Genomic DNA, 17,271 nt, shown 5'->3' with positions numbered 1-17,271 from the left:
TTAGATGAGGCAAGCTCATGTACTGTGGCAAAAATCTCTTTAGATTGAGATTCAGCTGCTAGTATCCTGTTTGAGTAAAACAGGGTCTTGGCATCAAGTATGCTTTGTTTGTATACTTTGAGCACAGAGAGGTAGATGGTTTTTTTGGCGGGACTATATTCTCTTCTCCATGCGCGCTCTGCTCTGCGTGCGGCTAATTTCCTCTCCTTGAGATCGGGGGTAAACCAGCGATTGGCAGCATGGGCACGCTTCACCGTGATCCGTCTCAGGGGAGCAAAATCGTCGCCTGCCCGGGTCAGCCAGCCATCGATGGTAGTCAGCTGGTCCGGGGCGGCGAGGCCCGAGAGGTCAGGGCAGGAATTGGCCAGGGATGAGCAAAAAGATGGCATGTCTGCCTTACCCCATTTTCTAGCCCAGGTGTTCTTTGGGAGAAGAGGTTTAGGCACTGGGGCTAGCGCGAGGGAGAAGGAGATTGAAAAATGGTCCGACCAAGAACAGGGGGAGATGACAGGAGAAGTGGTGGGGATATTTAGGGTCCAAACCTGGTCGAGCGAGTGGCCATGAGCATGGGTGGGGCTGTGAACGAGGGGACAAAAGTTAAGACTGGTCATGAGGCTGGTGAATTCTTTGGAAAGGGGGGTTTCAGCGGGATCGTTGGGCCAAAAATTGAAGTCGCCCAACACCAACACTGAGGAGTTGTTAATAACCAGTGTGGCGAGGATGTCTTGAAGGCAGGAAACAAAATTGGAAGTTGTGTGAGGGGGTCGATAGATGAGAACAGCAGTAAGGGGGGTAGAGTAAGAGCTAGCACGAATTATTAGGCAGTCTACCTCAGGGATAAGAGGAGAGGGGAGTATTTGAAAGTGGGAGTCAGTATGTGTTATCAGGGCTACTCCACCGCCTCTCCTGCCCTCCGGGCGATCCGCACGAATGATGGAGTAAGAGGGAGGGAGTGCGGCTAGGACGTTGGGGAGGGAGTCTGCCTTAAGCCAGGTCTCTGTTAAGAACAAGAGGTCCGGGTTGTGGCTGTCGAGAAAATCGTGTAGCTCATGCTGATGGCTAACGACAGATCTGGTATTAAGGAGCGTGGCAGTGGTATTATAGGACGGCGTGTGGGGAACAGGCAAGATGGGATGAGTAGGCGCAGCGGCCCGAGGCCGAGGAAGACAACTTTGAATAACGGCGGGGGGTGCAGCGGGGGGGCTCGTAAGGAGATTTAAATGTTGTAATGTGTTAGACACAGTAGGACTAATGGTGCCAGGGATCCAGTGAGAAAGAAGCACAGAGGAAGTGTATGACAGCGGGAGGGCATAAGGGAGAGCCCCCTGCCCCGGCCTGCCGCGGACGGGCGCAGACGGGCAGGACTCTGGCTTGACTCCGGCGAGCCTACGACGCGCCCGCTGCGCTCGTCCGCTGCGCTGACACATGGGGGACGTTTAAATAGAGGAGCAGCGTGGGGGGAGTGGCGTGGGTGGGGTCATTGACTTCCCTCAACTGGTATTAGGCTTCGGGATCCCCATAGGCGTGCACTGGCAATACCTGGCATTATGTCACTGGGTGACCCAAACCCAGGTATACCCCCATGGAAGCTGCCCCCTCACTAAATTTAAGCTCTGGTGCATCACCCGTAGTTCAGACAAGCATCTACTGTCAGATATCTACACCTTTTTGAATAAGGCTAAGAACAACACTAAGACCTTCCTCCTGTAGCACTGCTGGTAAATAAATGTTCTTAAACATAGCTCATTATTGGTATTACACTCCTGTCTGACTCGCATGATGGAAAACTGGGAGGAAGACCTCTGTTGGCGTAGATGTGGACAACCTGGCACACTCACACATATCCTATGGCAATGCCATAAGATACAGACCTTTTGGGAATCCATCTTGCCAGGCATTGACACCATTTATCACACAGAAATACCCAGATTTCTCAGTTATATTTTACTGGGACTCCCCAACCCCCTTACATATCCCCTGAAGTCTTGCCGGGGTGGAGTGATTACTTTAGCATTGGGCGCCACTAAGCAAGTGCTGTTGTCCAGATGGGGAACGGAGGAGATCCCAATGAAGTTGGACTGGCTACATAAGGTCTGGGAGGTGGTGGGCATGGAGAAGATCAGGGCAGGCCTCTCCCACACACTACCCAGATTTGATAAAACATGGGCACCACCATTGCATATCTATCCTCCGAATTCATGGAACTCACGTGCCCAACATACTATGGGTCCTCAGACTCCCCACTGTGACTCCCCTCAGAGAGGAACGCACCCAAGCAGAACAGTCTGTTCCCCCTGGGGTTTGATGCTCACACAATTGGGATATAGACCATTCTTAGATTTTTGCTTCTGACCTCTGATCTTTTTTATTTCTTTACCTTCCTTTCCCTAACCTCATCCAGGATGTTCGTATTTTCCATTACTTCTCACCGGCCAATGGATGTAGGTAGTGGCTTCTGTTTAATCTATGCATTAAAAACGAAGAACAGATTTAAACCATAAAAGCAAAATTCCTCTACACGTATTAGCCACTGGTTCTGGCCACAAGGTATTGGGACTGCCGGTTACCGCGGCATCGGGGCTTTGGGGGGAATACTTTGTTAATTTGGCATTCTAGTCTTCCCTAGACCTGAAATAAGTGTTCGACAACGGAAAGAGGGAAATTACCGTAAAGGCTCTAGTATGAGTCCAATACATCTACAAAGCACTACTAGATTTCTCATCGCATAAAAAAGAAAAATGCCTTCAGAAGTACTGCCCACTGGTTTCAGCCACATACCCTGAAATAATCCTACACCTAATAGACCTGTAAACAACCCAATAGTCCTTGAAATAATCGTTTGACAACGGAAAGAGTTGTCTTGGGTAGCTTGGTAAAACCACCAGAAAGGCTCTAGTATGAGCCCAACCATCTGCAAAGCGCTACTAGATTTTCTCATCACATATAACAGCAAAATGCCTTTGAAGTACTGGCCATGGGCTCCAGCCCCAAAGTACTGGGCCTATAGGATTCGCGTGGTCGAGACTGCATTTGGGGAAAACTTTGTTAATGTGCCATTCCAGTTTTGCCTAGACCTTTAAGTCAAAGTTCAGAATGGAAAGACACTGCTGGGCCAACTTGGAGGAAATCACCATAAAGGACATAGTACAAGCCCAGTCTTCTGTACAGCACTGCTGGATCTTCCTATCACATACAAAAAGCAAATGTCCCGCTGATGTACTGGGCACTAGTTCCAGCCACAAGGTACTGTGTCCACAGGGTCAGTGCGGTCAGGTCTGCCACTCCCGGCAACACCGGGGCATCTGGTGGAATATTTTAATAAAGTGACGTTCTGGTCTCTCCTGGGATGAAACTACAGTAGAGTCCCTAGTCTGTCAACTGCTCCCTGATTTTCTTTCTTCTGTCCTGCAACTTTGGGGCATTTGGTGAAATACTTTATTTAAGTGACTTTCCAGTCTTTCCAAAACGTTTACATTTTAAATCAAAGATCCGACAACAGAAAGAATCACTGGGCTAACTGGCAAGAAATTACTGCAAAGGCATTAGTACAAACTCAGTCAGATGTAAAGCACTGCAGTCAGAAATAGGTACGGTCCCAACTCATACTGCATTACATTTTCACAAAACCTCTCCAAACATGCCACGAAAAACTTCAAACACAAAGTGCTCAGAGAACATCAAGAGACACTAATAACAGACATCTTCTACAATCCAACACATGGAGACCTTAAAACAGACTTCATCTTCTACACCAAGAATCCTGCCAAATGGAAAGAGAACTTCCTTAAACAGCTTCATGTAACTAATACTACTAACATCTCTTATGGATCTAAACTAACGATATCACCATCCCAGAACTTTAGCGGATAATTGTCCATAACAATCTACAAAAATGGGAACATTCTAATCCAATCCTCTGAACAAAACTATCCATTTTTGATCACCACTTGCGACTCCATGCCATCCGCTCCCACCACCACTTCTCCACCCTCTCCCAGAGAACTCACCCAGCCACCCCCTCCACTACTATCTGATCCGTCTACCCCTAGTACTCCTCGCACTGTCTACACCTCCACCCCCCACACAGCATCTTCCACATCCAGATGCCCGGGAACTTTGGTCTCATTACCAGAATTACTTTCCCCCTCTCCAAGGCGCACCGCCACTACCCAGCTTTATTTATCTATCGCATCCAAATCCTCTCAGCCCATCAACCTCAGCAGGTAGGATTCAACCCTAACCCCCACCCCAGACTCTGGTGAGCACCAGCATACTCACACCCCACCACTGACCCAATCTGATCCCTATACTAGCTCATCTAGAACACAAAATCAACACTGTTCTGAATGAAAATGTGTCACTGTGTAAGGAAGCAGTTTCCCTGTGCCCCAGATTGCAGTGAACCAAAGTCCAGGACGTGGTAAGGAGGCAGACTAGCACTGTCTCTTTTTTAAATTTATTAAAAGTTTATACCTTATAGTTGTTGTTCCCTCTCATTCCCTGTGACTCTCTGTTTCCCCTCCTAATTTCTCCCTGGCTCTGTGCTCAGACCTGTATGTCGAGCACTACATCCCCAGCTCCCATTTCTTGTTAGAAAGTGAGTGAAACCAACCCCCCCTTTGCCCCCGTAGCAACAGGGATATTCTTCATCAGAGAGTGAGCAGAGGGTGCTCTGAGACAGCAGTAATCTGCTGTGAGCTGTTTGAGCTGTGTTTTATAGGGATTGAGCACTAGCTTTTTGTCTAGGAGACTGATTAAAGTTTGATACAAACAGTATTGTTAGAGGACAACGTTTGTGAGGCCTTGCAGAAGTTCAAAGTGTGAACTGAGCCTGTCTGTCTCCTAGGAGATTCTGAATAGAGGAGCAGCTTCCAACTCCCTGGCCAGCAAACCTTGTCTGAAGTCGCTGGGACCTTATATAGTCTGCTATTGGTTGGTACATGTGTGCACTGATTGGTGGTTATATCCGGTGTTTCTACTGGATTAGGGTTAGTGTTCTCATTGGTTGGTTATTTGATGGTTCAAATTGTTTTCTGGGTCTGTAACTCAATCAATGTAGGGTTGAGACTATAGCTACAGAGTTAGGAATTTTTTTTGATTTAAGCTCTTTAATGTTGTAAATTTCGGCTTATTTTAAAAATATTTTTTCCCTCTCACACTTATACAAAATGATAGACAAATGCAATATATTCTCCTTGTGAAAGGCAGTCTGTGTCAAATATTCATGGGGAGGGGTAGGGGGGAATGGAGGTATTTAGGGCAAATTACAAGTATCTTTGAATCTGCCCACAGTCTCTCTCATGGATCAGGAATCATTGGGATTTAGGGGCTGATAATATGTCCGGACCATGTCTCGTGCTTTGTTCCTGGGGCCAGGTGAGTGATCACAACTTCAACGGCTTGTATCTTCTCATTTTTGGGCGGAATAGTACAGAGTTTGTAGGTGACCTCATCCCCTTCTGTTGGAACATATTCACCTTCGATGTCTGAAATGTGAAGGCATATATCAGGTCCACCATCTGCAGGAGTGATAAAGCCATGACCTTTGGAATGACAGAAACATTTGCAGACACCATTGTACACTGGCCCTTCTGACGCATGCATCGGCATGGAGAATGTCCTGTTCCGCCGGGTAGGTATTGGGCTGGGAAAGCGGAGCCCCCTCATGGGTGAGTGCGAGCGAACCCTGGGTCTGTGGTTCCCTGGCAGATGGAGCTTTCCTGGTGGTGCTGGTGGTGAGAAAGACACTGGAGAGCCATTTGCTTGTGCAGGGATGTCAGTTGTCGATTCAGTAGACACACTTGTGGTTACACCTTGGCCTGACCCCGAAGTTATCACCCGCTTTTCTACACCGAGCGCTGAACATACTACCCTGGTGCCGTCCTGACTGTGTTGCTGGGGTAAGGACAGTCCTCTGACTCCTCCTGTCTCATCTAGAGTTAGGATTTATATTAGAAGTAGGGACTAGGGCTTCCTGTGTGATTGGTTGCTGGGACTAGGATTGGGACTAGGGCTAGGGTTAGGCTTTCTATTGGAAGTAGCGATTAGGGCTCCTTATGTGATTGGTTGCTGGATTAGGTGTGGGACTAAGACAAGGGTTGGGCTTTCTATTGGAAATAGGGACTAGAGTTTCCTGTGTTATTGGTTGGTAGGATCAGGGTTAGGACTACTGCTAGGGCTAGGGGCTCTATTGGATATCGAGATTAGGGTTTTTGAACCTGATTGAGTGCTTGGACCAGGGCTCAGATTGACTGTAAGGTCCTGGTCTCATATTGGTTCTAGATATAAGGGCTGGTGTTGTGATTGGATAGTGTTAGGGCTAGGGTTCCCATTGGCTGAAGGGGTCACCTGATTACTACGGCTATAAAAGGCCAAGGCTTAGGGCGTCTCAGCCCGGGTGTCGAGGCTAATGGCGGAGAGGACAAGGGCAGTTGCCTGTTTGACCCTGTTCTAGACTGGTCGGGACTAGGGCCAGAAATGCTGCCCATTTACTCATTCAGGAATACCCACCCCACACCATCCACATTCACAAACAGAGTAGCACACACACACCAAATGTACACCACACACTTACTACAAAACCAAAATCCATACCATACTTAATGACAACCATCCAGACACACACTCCCCACTCTAATTATCCTAACAGACCATCTTTTATCATTAACAAACGAATACTCAGCCTTCCATCATTTGTCCAACCAACACCGCCTCTTCGTTCTACCACAATAACACAACACTTACATGCCACAGCACCACACATTTTAACTCTTGCAGCAAACAGGTCTAAAACAAACAGTCTTAAATCTACTTCATCCCCTCCTGCACACAACATACACTCTACTCACAAACCCATCAACGCCCCCTTTACCTTACAACTTCCACTCACAAACAATACTATACAAACAAATCCATCTGATGAAACAAATACATCAGCACCTCTTTTCACTACTCCTCAAAAACAAAACATATCATGCACATCAGCACAACAAAATCTCGCAAACACAACACCTCATAATACTTACAGTCACAAAATACAATCATAAACCCACCTTTCAAACTACACAAATGAACAAACTCTAATGCCAAGCTTTCTCTCTTCCACCACACCTAACACACATAAAACAACACAGCACCTCTCTTCCAACCGCCTCTCATCCATTGGACAATTTAGAACCTTACTACATGTCCCACATGCTGAACCACCACCACTGACTCATACACCTTCAGCCCTACACATACGCAAACAATATAAACAACATGCCACACATCACAACTTTGCTTCTCCATGTCTACAGCACAACAAGGTTACACCACAAAAACAACACAGCACACCAACTCACTCTCACACACTGACCCCCCACCTACGCACGCAGACCCATCAAAATGTTGTCTTAGCCTACTGGACGAGGAACACATCACAGAACAGCTACACAATTGCTATCCTCATACAGCTAATACCAGCACTAAAAACACACCTGCTACTAACCCATACAATACTGATCACTCTTCTACAAAACAAAGTCTCACTGTCAGCAAAACACGTTCTATAAACTGTCTACTAATAAATGCTCGATCACTCTCTAAAAACATACATCACATCTAGGACCTTCTCACCGATGCAAAACCAGACATACTATTCATAACTGAATAATGGTTGGGAGATGACATGGCTCCAGTCGTGCATGAAGCTGTTCCTCTAGGCTATCAAATGATCACCCCAATTCAATACGCAAAAAGGAGGTGGTCTAGCTGTTGTGTTTAAGCAAACATTACAAGTCACTAAAGTTGACAACATCTCCATAAAGAATTGTGAGGCTCTTCTAGCAAGATGCAATCCTACACCGTCTTCCTCCTGTAACTTCCTGCTCCTTTACAGACCTCCACCTAGCAAGGCGACATTCCCAGACGCACTTCTAGACACGGTTTCAAACCTGATAACAATACACTCCAACCTATCCGTTCTGGGTGACCTCAACATTTGGTTTGACAAATCCAATGTGACCCATCCAAAAACAATAATCACTGGCCTGGACGCACTGAACCTGCATCAAATTGTCCACAAACCCACACACATCGCTGAACATATCCTAGATGTCATTTTTGCTAATATCGAACTAGTTACCTTTCAAACTATAACTTCCTTCACATGGTTGGACCACCATATGCTTGCTTCAAACATAAAACAACACTAAGCGACTCACTAAAAACCACCCTACGTGCATCCACCTATCGACCGTGGAACAAACTCAATTTGGAACACTTAGAAACACAACTAACATCCAGTATAGAACTGGAATCAATAAATTCTGTTCAAAAACGATATGAGTGGCTACAGAAAGCATTTGATATCCTGATACCACTCAAAATCACACAACAGAACATAAGAAAACAAGCACCTTGGAGAAATACAGAGATAAAAGACATAAAACTACAAATTAGAAAGCTGCAATGTGCCTGGCTCAAAACAAAAAACAAACAAGAAAAACTTCACCTACAGAAAATTAACAGATTATACAAGTCAGCTATCAAAAAAGCAAAGACAAAAGTACTATTCAGATAGAATTCAAAATGCTAAAGGTGCAAATAAAGAATTATATAAAATACTCAATACATATCGTAAACCAAATTCCTTAGAAGGAACTCATCCTGTTACTCAAGATTTCACTGACAAACTGGCAAATCATTACACAGACAAAGCAGACACGTTGGACTCGTGCTTAAAACAGAGACAAAGCACAAGCACTAACCCTTTTACAAAACAACAATCCAAGAATACTCTAACTGAGCCTAACCGTTCCTTCCAACACATTTCACATGATGAATTTATGGACCAGCTCAAAGCAAGCAGGCCTGCCGGCAGCTCTTCTGACCCGTGTCCACTGCAAACCTTCAAGAGTATTCTTCTAAGAACCTCTGCTGCCACTCAAGTAAGAAGAATCATCAACAATTCCTATAACTACTGAAATTTTTCCAGAAGAACTCAAAAAGTCATACATACGCCCTTTACTGAAGAAAACAAATTTGGACGCACTGAACCCTGACAACTACAGACCCATTACTAATGTACCTTTCTTGGGCAAACTGATAGAAAGAGCAGCGTTCGCCCAGATGTCACAATTCATTAAACAGAATGCCATACTTTCAGACTTCCAAACAGGATTTCGTCCGGGAAGAGGCACAGAATCTGCCCTCCTTGCCATCAGGGGTGACCTGAAGAACATACTTGACCGCAACGGGGTTGCTGCAATACTCCTCTTAGACCTTTTGGCTGCCTTTGACACGGTTGACCATGACACTCTAATACAAAGACTCTACGAAGCCGGCTTAGAGGGGACTGCTTTAGACTGGATCACGTCCTACCTTCAAAACAGAACTAATGTAATCCATACCCCACCTTTCTCATCCAAATCATACTGCACGAAAGCTGGGGTCCCTCAAGGCTTTATCATCTCGCCCATGCTTTTCAACATTTACATGAAGTCATTATCGGTACTGATCAATCAATTTCAACTCAGGTGCTATAACTATGTAGATGACACGCAAATACTCCTCAACTGGAATGCCCCAAAGACATTGGAAACTCACCAATTTTCAGTTGTCTCAGAGCTGTGGATCAATGGATGACTTGGAGCCATCTCAAATTGAATGCTTCCAAAACGGAAACACTCACATGTGGTGATTGGAAACATTATGACCTGCTTGCCGCCTGGCTTGATGAACTGGGATCACAGCCTAAAGTATCGAAGGAAGTAAGAAACCTCGGAAGGACCATGGACTCCAAGCTATCGATGAATGCCCAAGTGGGCAAACTAGCAAGATCAAACTTTGTTACTATAAAAACTCTGCGACGAATCTTCCCTCATTTGGGATTCCCACACAAGGTCCAAGCTACCATCTCCCTTGTTCTGTCCAAACTCAATTACTCCAATAGCCTCTACCACGGATCAACCTTAACGACCATGAAAAGACTACAACGGATTCAGAACTCGGCTGCCAGACTACTCTTGCATTTCAAACCGTGAGACCACATCTCCCCTGCCTTGAAAGCCCTGCATTGGTTACCGGTTGCCAGAAGATCCACGTTCAAGCTGCTTTGTATCACCTTCAAAGCCATACATGGAATGGGACCGCTCTTCATCAGGAATAAAATCACCAAACACATTCATCATAGGAACCTCCTCTCTAGAGTGGCACCTCACCTCAAAATCCCAAAATGCAAGAAAACAACCATGGGTGTCACATCCTTCTCTGTTCAAGCACACAAAATATGGAACTCCTTACCACCCAACATAAGATCCACCGACAACCACCTTATCTTCATAAAACTACTCAAGAATTGGCCCTTTCCCACATAAGCACCATACGCAAACAGAAATATACAGCATATCCCTCTTCATATGAGCATTTATTTTTACTATAGATATGTACCTATATATGTGTATTGCTTTGTATTAACATGTAGAATAATTATGTTAAAAAAAAAAAAAATAAGTACAGCACTTCATAACCAGAGTTAATCAAATGCATCTTTAATCTACTTATACTTACTTCCTTTATGCATCTCTATACCTTCCATGTACTTGGATCTATTTATTTAGTACTTTCCTACAAAAAATATACTATATTATATGCACTACCCTATTTCTCACCCTACACTTCTATCAATATCTTTAATCTACATATACTTCCTTCCTTTATGCATCTAAACACTTTCCATGTACTTATGGATCTATATATTTATTACTTTCTTCTAATTCAGCATATCCAATGCACTACCCTATTTTCACCCTAAACCTCTCTCAATATATCGTCTACCTCAACTCTCTGACTCATCTCAAACCTCTTTCTTCTACTCTTTCCAACGCACTAGCCTATTTCTCACCCAATTTCTCACCCTATACCTCTATCAATATAGCCACTACCTCCACTCTCTCATTCATCTCAAACCTCATACCACTGCTATGATCCCCCAAAACAAGCCTTTCTAAACTCTTCCCTCTGACTCTTTCCCTCCACATCCCTTTTTAGTCATCCCAACCTTTCCACTATTGCTATGACCTCCAAAAAAAAGTCTAAAGCCTCCACTCTTCTATCCCTCCACTATCCTTTTCAATCGAAATAACAGACTAACGTGTCCACTTCTCAAATTTCATATTTCACTATACTAATTAACCACTAATCCTTTATGGGTTCCGGAGTCACATGTTAATCGCCAAAAAAGTGCTTCAACACTCCATTAGAGGTAACAATCGCTATATATATATATATATATATCTATGCAAACCTTTGTCCCATTTCTTTCCCTCAGCTACCCTTCTCAATCAAAATAACTGACTAACATCGACCACTCAAATTACTTTCATATTTCACTATACTAATTCAACGCTAATCCTTTAATGGGTTCCGGAGTAGCATGCTACTCGCCAAAAATAAAAGCGCTCCAACACCCCATCAGGGGTAACAAGGGCTATATAAATGCAAACCTTTTCCCTCTTCTATTCCTCCGCTAACCTTCTCAATCCAAATAACTGACTAATATCCACCACTGAAATTACTTTCATATTTCACTATACTAATTCACCACTAATCCTTATGGGTTCCGGAGTAGAGTGCTACTCGCCAAGAAAGTGCTTCAACACCCCATTATGGGTAACAAGCGCTATATAAATGCTAACCTTTTTTCCCTCTTCTATTTTTCCGCTATCCTTCTCAATCCAAATAACTGACTAATATCCACCGCTCAAGCTACTTTCATATTGCACTATACTAATTCACCACTAATCGTTTATGGGTTCCGGAGTAGTGTGCTACTCGCCGAAAAAAGTGCTTTAACACCCCATCAGGGGTAACAAGCACTAAATAAATGCAAACCTTTTTCCCTCTTCTATCCCTCCGCTATCCTTCTGAATCCAAATAACTGACTAACCTATTCACCACTCAAATTACTTTCATATTTCACTAGACTAACTCAACACTAATCCTCCTTGGGTTCCGGAGTAGCGTGCTATTCACCGAAAAAATGCTTCTATGCCTCATCAGGGGTAATAAGCGCTATATAAATGCAATTACAATACAATACAATTACTACATCTTGCCCCGACCTCAAACATCTACAGTGAGCACCGATTCTGCCACAAACATACACTCTGACCACCCATCCCTCACTCCTAGGCAAACTGTCCCCTATATTCATCACCACCTGAAACCGTGATGCAGCACGTCTGGATTGACGCAGCGAGAAGCTGAAATGCTTAGCAACACATGTGATAATGCTCCTTGCCAACTCTGCTATCGCAAGTTCCCGGTCATCTATGGCAGCAGCAGGACCTGGAGCACCCCTCGCCACCCCAGGCCTCCTGCCCAACTAACTACCATCCAACCCAGTCAGCCTGGTCCAAGATCACTACCCACGCTTTGCTGAATGTTACTAAACTGTCAGTCAGCAGTCAAACATGCCACTGATATAGCTGAAACTATCCTAAGGCACAACATTGACATCTACTTTCAAACTGAAACCTGGCTAAATGACCATTCATGCCCTTTCATGGAGCTCCTCTCAATCATCTGCTGCGACAGCAAGGATGCAGGGGTGGTGGATTAGCCATTTTACACAAAAACAATCTTTGCTCAACTCCCTCCCAATTATCAAATACCCTACCTTTGAATATCTAGAAGTGCAGCTCTCCTGTAAAGGCCCCAGCCCCATCAAATGTCATTTCATCTATCACCCCAAAGGGGAAAACTCACAATTCCGTGAAGACTCAACTGACCTAATATCGTAAAATTCCCTAAAAGGCAACACAGACATCATAATAGGTGACCTGAACCTGCACCTGAACAATGCAGATGATCCAACAGTACAAGCCCTATCCACCCTCTTGGAAGCGAATGATCTCACCCAACACTGCAATAAACCAACTCAAGACAAGGGCTCTACCCTTGATGCAATCATCACTAAGCATAACACATTATCTCTCCACTCTATCCTCTCCTCTGATTGGACTGACCACCATCTAATCCTTTTCAATCTCAATGCAATCCAACCTAAGCCCCCCCCCCCCCCAAATATCTGTTCCAAGCACTAGGTGAGGAACACACATCAAATCCCCCGGGGAGAGTTAGAAGCATTAGTAATTTCCCAAATTCTACCGCCACTCGACCTCACCTCTGTTCAGGACCTCACCGCCCACAACACAAAAATGGCAGAACTCCTTGACACAGTCGCCCCTCTGAAACTCAAGACAACAATTAGTATCCCTTCCAGATCCTGGTTTAATAAAGACCTCAACAATGAGTGATGACAACTCCGATATGTCAAAAGAAACTAGAGACAAAAACCCTCCCTAACCAATCTCTTGTTCCTCCGAGCTGAACGCCTAAAATACAAAAAACAAATTTTCAGAGAAAAAAAGCTCCATCTTCCGAGACCAACTTGACCAGTCTAGAAACAGACCTAAAGACCTTTTCAACATCATTAAACAGCAAGCCTCCTCATTCCTACAACACTCAATCAATGACTCTACTGATCTTTGTGAAGAGTTCGCAACTATTGAACTCTCTCTTGACCAACCCACCTCCATACCCTACACTATGGATATCCCCCTTACAAGGAGGGTCCACCCAAAGCCTTACCTCCTACTAATGGCTGTCTCCCCAAACTCCCCCTCTCAGCAATCCAGAGCACCAACCTCAACCCTTTGCAATTGAAAAACGATACAAATTGGAACTAATTTGATTATATCCCGCAAGAAGAAGTCCTCAAACTAGTTGCTTGCATCCCCTCCCTGCTGCGCTTGTAAAAAATCTCAGTTGCATGGACCAAAATCATCAGCTCCCCCTCATCAAGCGGCTCCATGCTGGCCTCCATCAAACTCGGCCAAGTCTTCACCTCAACAAAACCCAGACACCAACCAGAACAACATGAACAATTACAGACCTAAAACTAACCTCCCTCTCCAGGCCAAAAGCATTGAAAAATGTGTGCTGGCACAACTCAACAACCACATTGAAAAATACAACCTGCACACCAACTTCCAATATGAGCTCAGGAAGGGCTGCTGTACAGATACTGCAATACTGAACATCAAAGACGACCTACACAGATCCCTGGCTGAAGGCCAGGACTGCCTCGTAGTCCTCTTGGACGTCTCTGCTGCTTTTGATACTGTCAACCATGACATCCTCCTAAACATCTTCTCACATCGTGCAGATATTAGTGGAACTGTCCTTCGGTGGGTTGCTTCCTTCCTGAACGAACGTTCACTGTTAATCAAAAGCAACACCAGTCTCTCAAGGAGTTGCTCAAGGGTCAATCCTGTCTCCTGCCCTATTCAACCTCTATATGGAATCCCTTGCAATGGTCATGATACAAGCCAGAATTGCCTATCATCTCTATGCATATGACATCCAGCACCTAAACAGCACTCTCTCCACGGTTCAGTCCTGGCTGACTAACATCTTAAGCTTAACCGCAGAAAAAACAAAATCGTGTTCGCCCAACCAAAAGGAAAGCCCTTTTCCTTTGATAGTTGGCTATACGACCTTACTGTATTAAACTGCAAACTATCCATCTCCAACCCTGCAAAATCTCTGGGGATTACATTTGATGAAAACCTGACCATAAAAGAGCATATTAATGTCTCAGCTAAAAGTGCCTGCTACACGTTGAAACACCTTAAAATAAAATCAAACCCTTCATCCCCAACAAAAATCTAAAGATTGTGATACAAGCCTTAGTCCTCTTCAATCTGGACTATGGTAACGCAAGGCTCACAGGACTCTCAAAAACAGACGTAGCTCCTTTTAAAGCTTCACCCTATGCAGCGGTCAGACTACTGTCAGGAGAGAGTTGTTTCAGCCAAATCACTCCCACTCTTAGGAAACTCAACTGGCTACTAGTTGAGGCAAGATGTATATTCAAAATTGCTTACATAACTCACAAAGCTCTACACAGTGGAAAACCAGTTTACCTTGCACACAAACGATCCAAAACCGAAGAAAGAAAAATCACGCACCTGCTCCTTTTTCCAGGAACGCTACCAGAATCTGGAACTCATTACCTCAAGATTTACGTGAAAATCACTCATTCCCTTATTTCCAAAAGAAACTTAAACTGCTTCTCAATAAATTCCTAAATCCTCTCCCCTAAACGATCTGATTGGCCGGCCTACCTCACACCTCACTCCTCTATATTTGAGTACCACTACCATGGGGAGAAACTGTGACTGTTGCATTTGCATATCCTACTCTCTATAGGACACTTCTTTTTTATAAAACCACTCTGTTTTTGTAAACTTACCTACCCCACACCCTCCATCTAAATTTGAGGGAAAAACTGTGACTATTGCATTTGCATATCCTACTGTCTATAGAACACTTCTTTTTATAAGGCCACTCTGTATTTCTAAACTCACCTACGCCACACCCTCCATCTAAATTTGAGTACCACCACCTTGGGGGAAAACTGTGACTCTAATCTCCCCACCTTCGTACATCCTTACCATAACTACCTCGGAACTGTTGCGTTTCATTACCCTCATGTCTATCGTATACTTCTTTATATATGGTTACTATGTATTTCTATGATATACGATTGGCCTGATGCTCCTATCCCTCACCTTACATTTGAATTTTACTACCACTGCCTTGGGGAAAAACTGTGACTCTACTCTCCCCACCTTTGCAGCGCCTTACCTCAGAACTACTGCGTTGGCATATCCTACTGTCTATCGTACACTTTTTATGCGTTTACTATGTATTTCTCTTTTTTTTATATCTCTTGTGTAATTGCTGCTATACCATTCACATATCATACTGTCTATTGTATACTTCTTTTTACACTGTTACTATGTACAATATAAATAGGACCAATCCCCCATGGCTTCTTCCTTTCTTGATCCTTACAAGAGAATGGTTCAAAGTACGTGCATAAAGTGAAAAATCAAACACAACAGTAGAAATCCCAGTAGCAGCCACATTAAGTCCTCTTGGCCTTGTGCATGTTCTCTTACAACCCAAAGGCAGAGTCCATTTGGTCCACTCTTGTAGTCCAATCATTGTGGAAAACCTCAGACTGCCACCTCATTAGCTGTCATAGAAAATAAGCAAACAAAATAAAGCTATTACCAACCACTCTCTGGGAGGGTGAAATATACAGATGGGATAATCCTCGACTATGTTGTCTTAAATAGATTCAGATTTTCCTTCACAACAGACTAGGAGAATCTGCAATTGTCCTGTATCAACACCTGCCATGGACATTATGTCCTTCACCCAACTACTCAAAGTTGATGGTATCGGGGTAAAAGATTTCCTAGAGCTCTCAATAGCTGTAGTGCAGATGACCTCACCACTTTTGTTAGATGGATATACTGTTTGAGTTAGCTCACTACACATAGCTTTGGATGTGATGAAAAACTTGGAAGCTCCACATATGTGGAGGCATTCTTAGTCTTCCTTAAAATATGAAAATGAACACCACCTGGAGTGAATTGCATGGCAGTAACAGCCAATGCCTGACATCTGACACCCTTCTCAAAGCAACTAGACATAACAGAGGTACTAATTTAGGAAAAAACAAGTGACTTATCTGTACACTGTGCTTCTCCAGTATTTATATCTTGTGTAGATTCACATTTCTTAATCTTCCCCGTCGTCGGAGTCCCATAGTAACAAAGACAAGTAGTGCACAGAAAAGCATTGAATGCAAAAAAACAATTGATGGACAGAATGCAGAACAATGTCATACATTCACCCCAGTACAGAGATCTGGGCCTAAATCCATCGTTTTTTTGCTCACCATGCCATTCCAGTTTGAACCCAGCCATATGCAAATCAGTCTTGACCCTGTGCCCCATGGGAACAGTCCAGCCCGAACTGCCAAGCCAGGTCCTCCCTGGACTGGAAACAAGCATCCTAGGACCGGTTTCAGGCTTTCAGCCCTCGTCAGCCAGGATAGCTTGATTCCAGTGGCATGGAGAGCAAGGGACTCACGTCTGAGCATACCCTTTCCACTCGGGGTGACAAATGCAAAAAAACAATTGATGGACAGAATGCAGAACAATGTCATACATTCACCCCAGTACAGAGATCTGGGCCTAAATCCATCGTTTTTTTGCTCACCATGCCATTCCAGTTTGAACCCAGCCATATGCAAATCAGTCTTGACCCTGTGCCCCATGGGAACAGTCCAGCCCGAACTGCCAAGCCAGGTCCTCCCTGGACTGGAAACAAGCATCCTAGGACCGGTTTCGGGCTTTCAGCCCTCGT

General features: G+C 44.3%; 1 protein-coding gene and 1 pseudogene across 3 annotated transcripts in view; one reads left to right on the top strand and one right to left on the bottom strand.

Moving 5' to 3' along the window:
* Positions 1-17,271, top strand: part of LOC146863010 (ADP-ribosyl cyclase/cyclic ADP-ribose hydrolase 1-like) — a 515,922-nt gene that overhangs the window by 148,929 nt on the left and 349,722 nt on the right. The gene's annotated exons all lie outside the window — the stretch shown is intronic.
* On the bottom strand, positions 5,323-15,542 carry LOC146863011 (calcium-regulated heat-stable protein 1 pseudogene; annotated as a pseudogene). Its single transcript, XR_014978624.1, has 3 exons — positions 15,504-15,542; positions 13,352-13,379; positions 5,323-5,933 (listed from the first exon to the last, which is right to left on the bottom strand). The product of XR_014978624.1 is annotated as a calcium-regulated heat-stable protein 1 pseudogene (transcript).

Source organism: Triturus cristatus, chromosome 2_2 (assembly GCF_964204655.1).
Source record: "Triturus cristatus chromosome 2_2, aTriCri1.1, whole genome shotgun sequence".
Classification (NCBI taxonomy): Eukaryota; Metazoa; Chordata; class Amphibia; order Caudata; family Salamandridae; genus Triturus; species Triturus cristatus.
The sequence above is the reverse complement of the archived record's forward strand: the minus strand, read 5'-3'. Positions and strand labels throughout refer to the sequence as shown.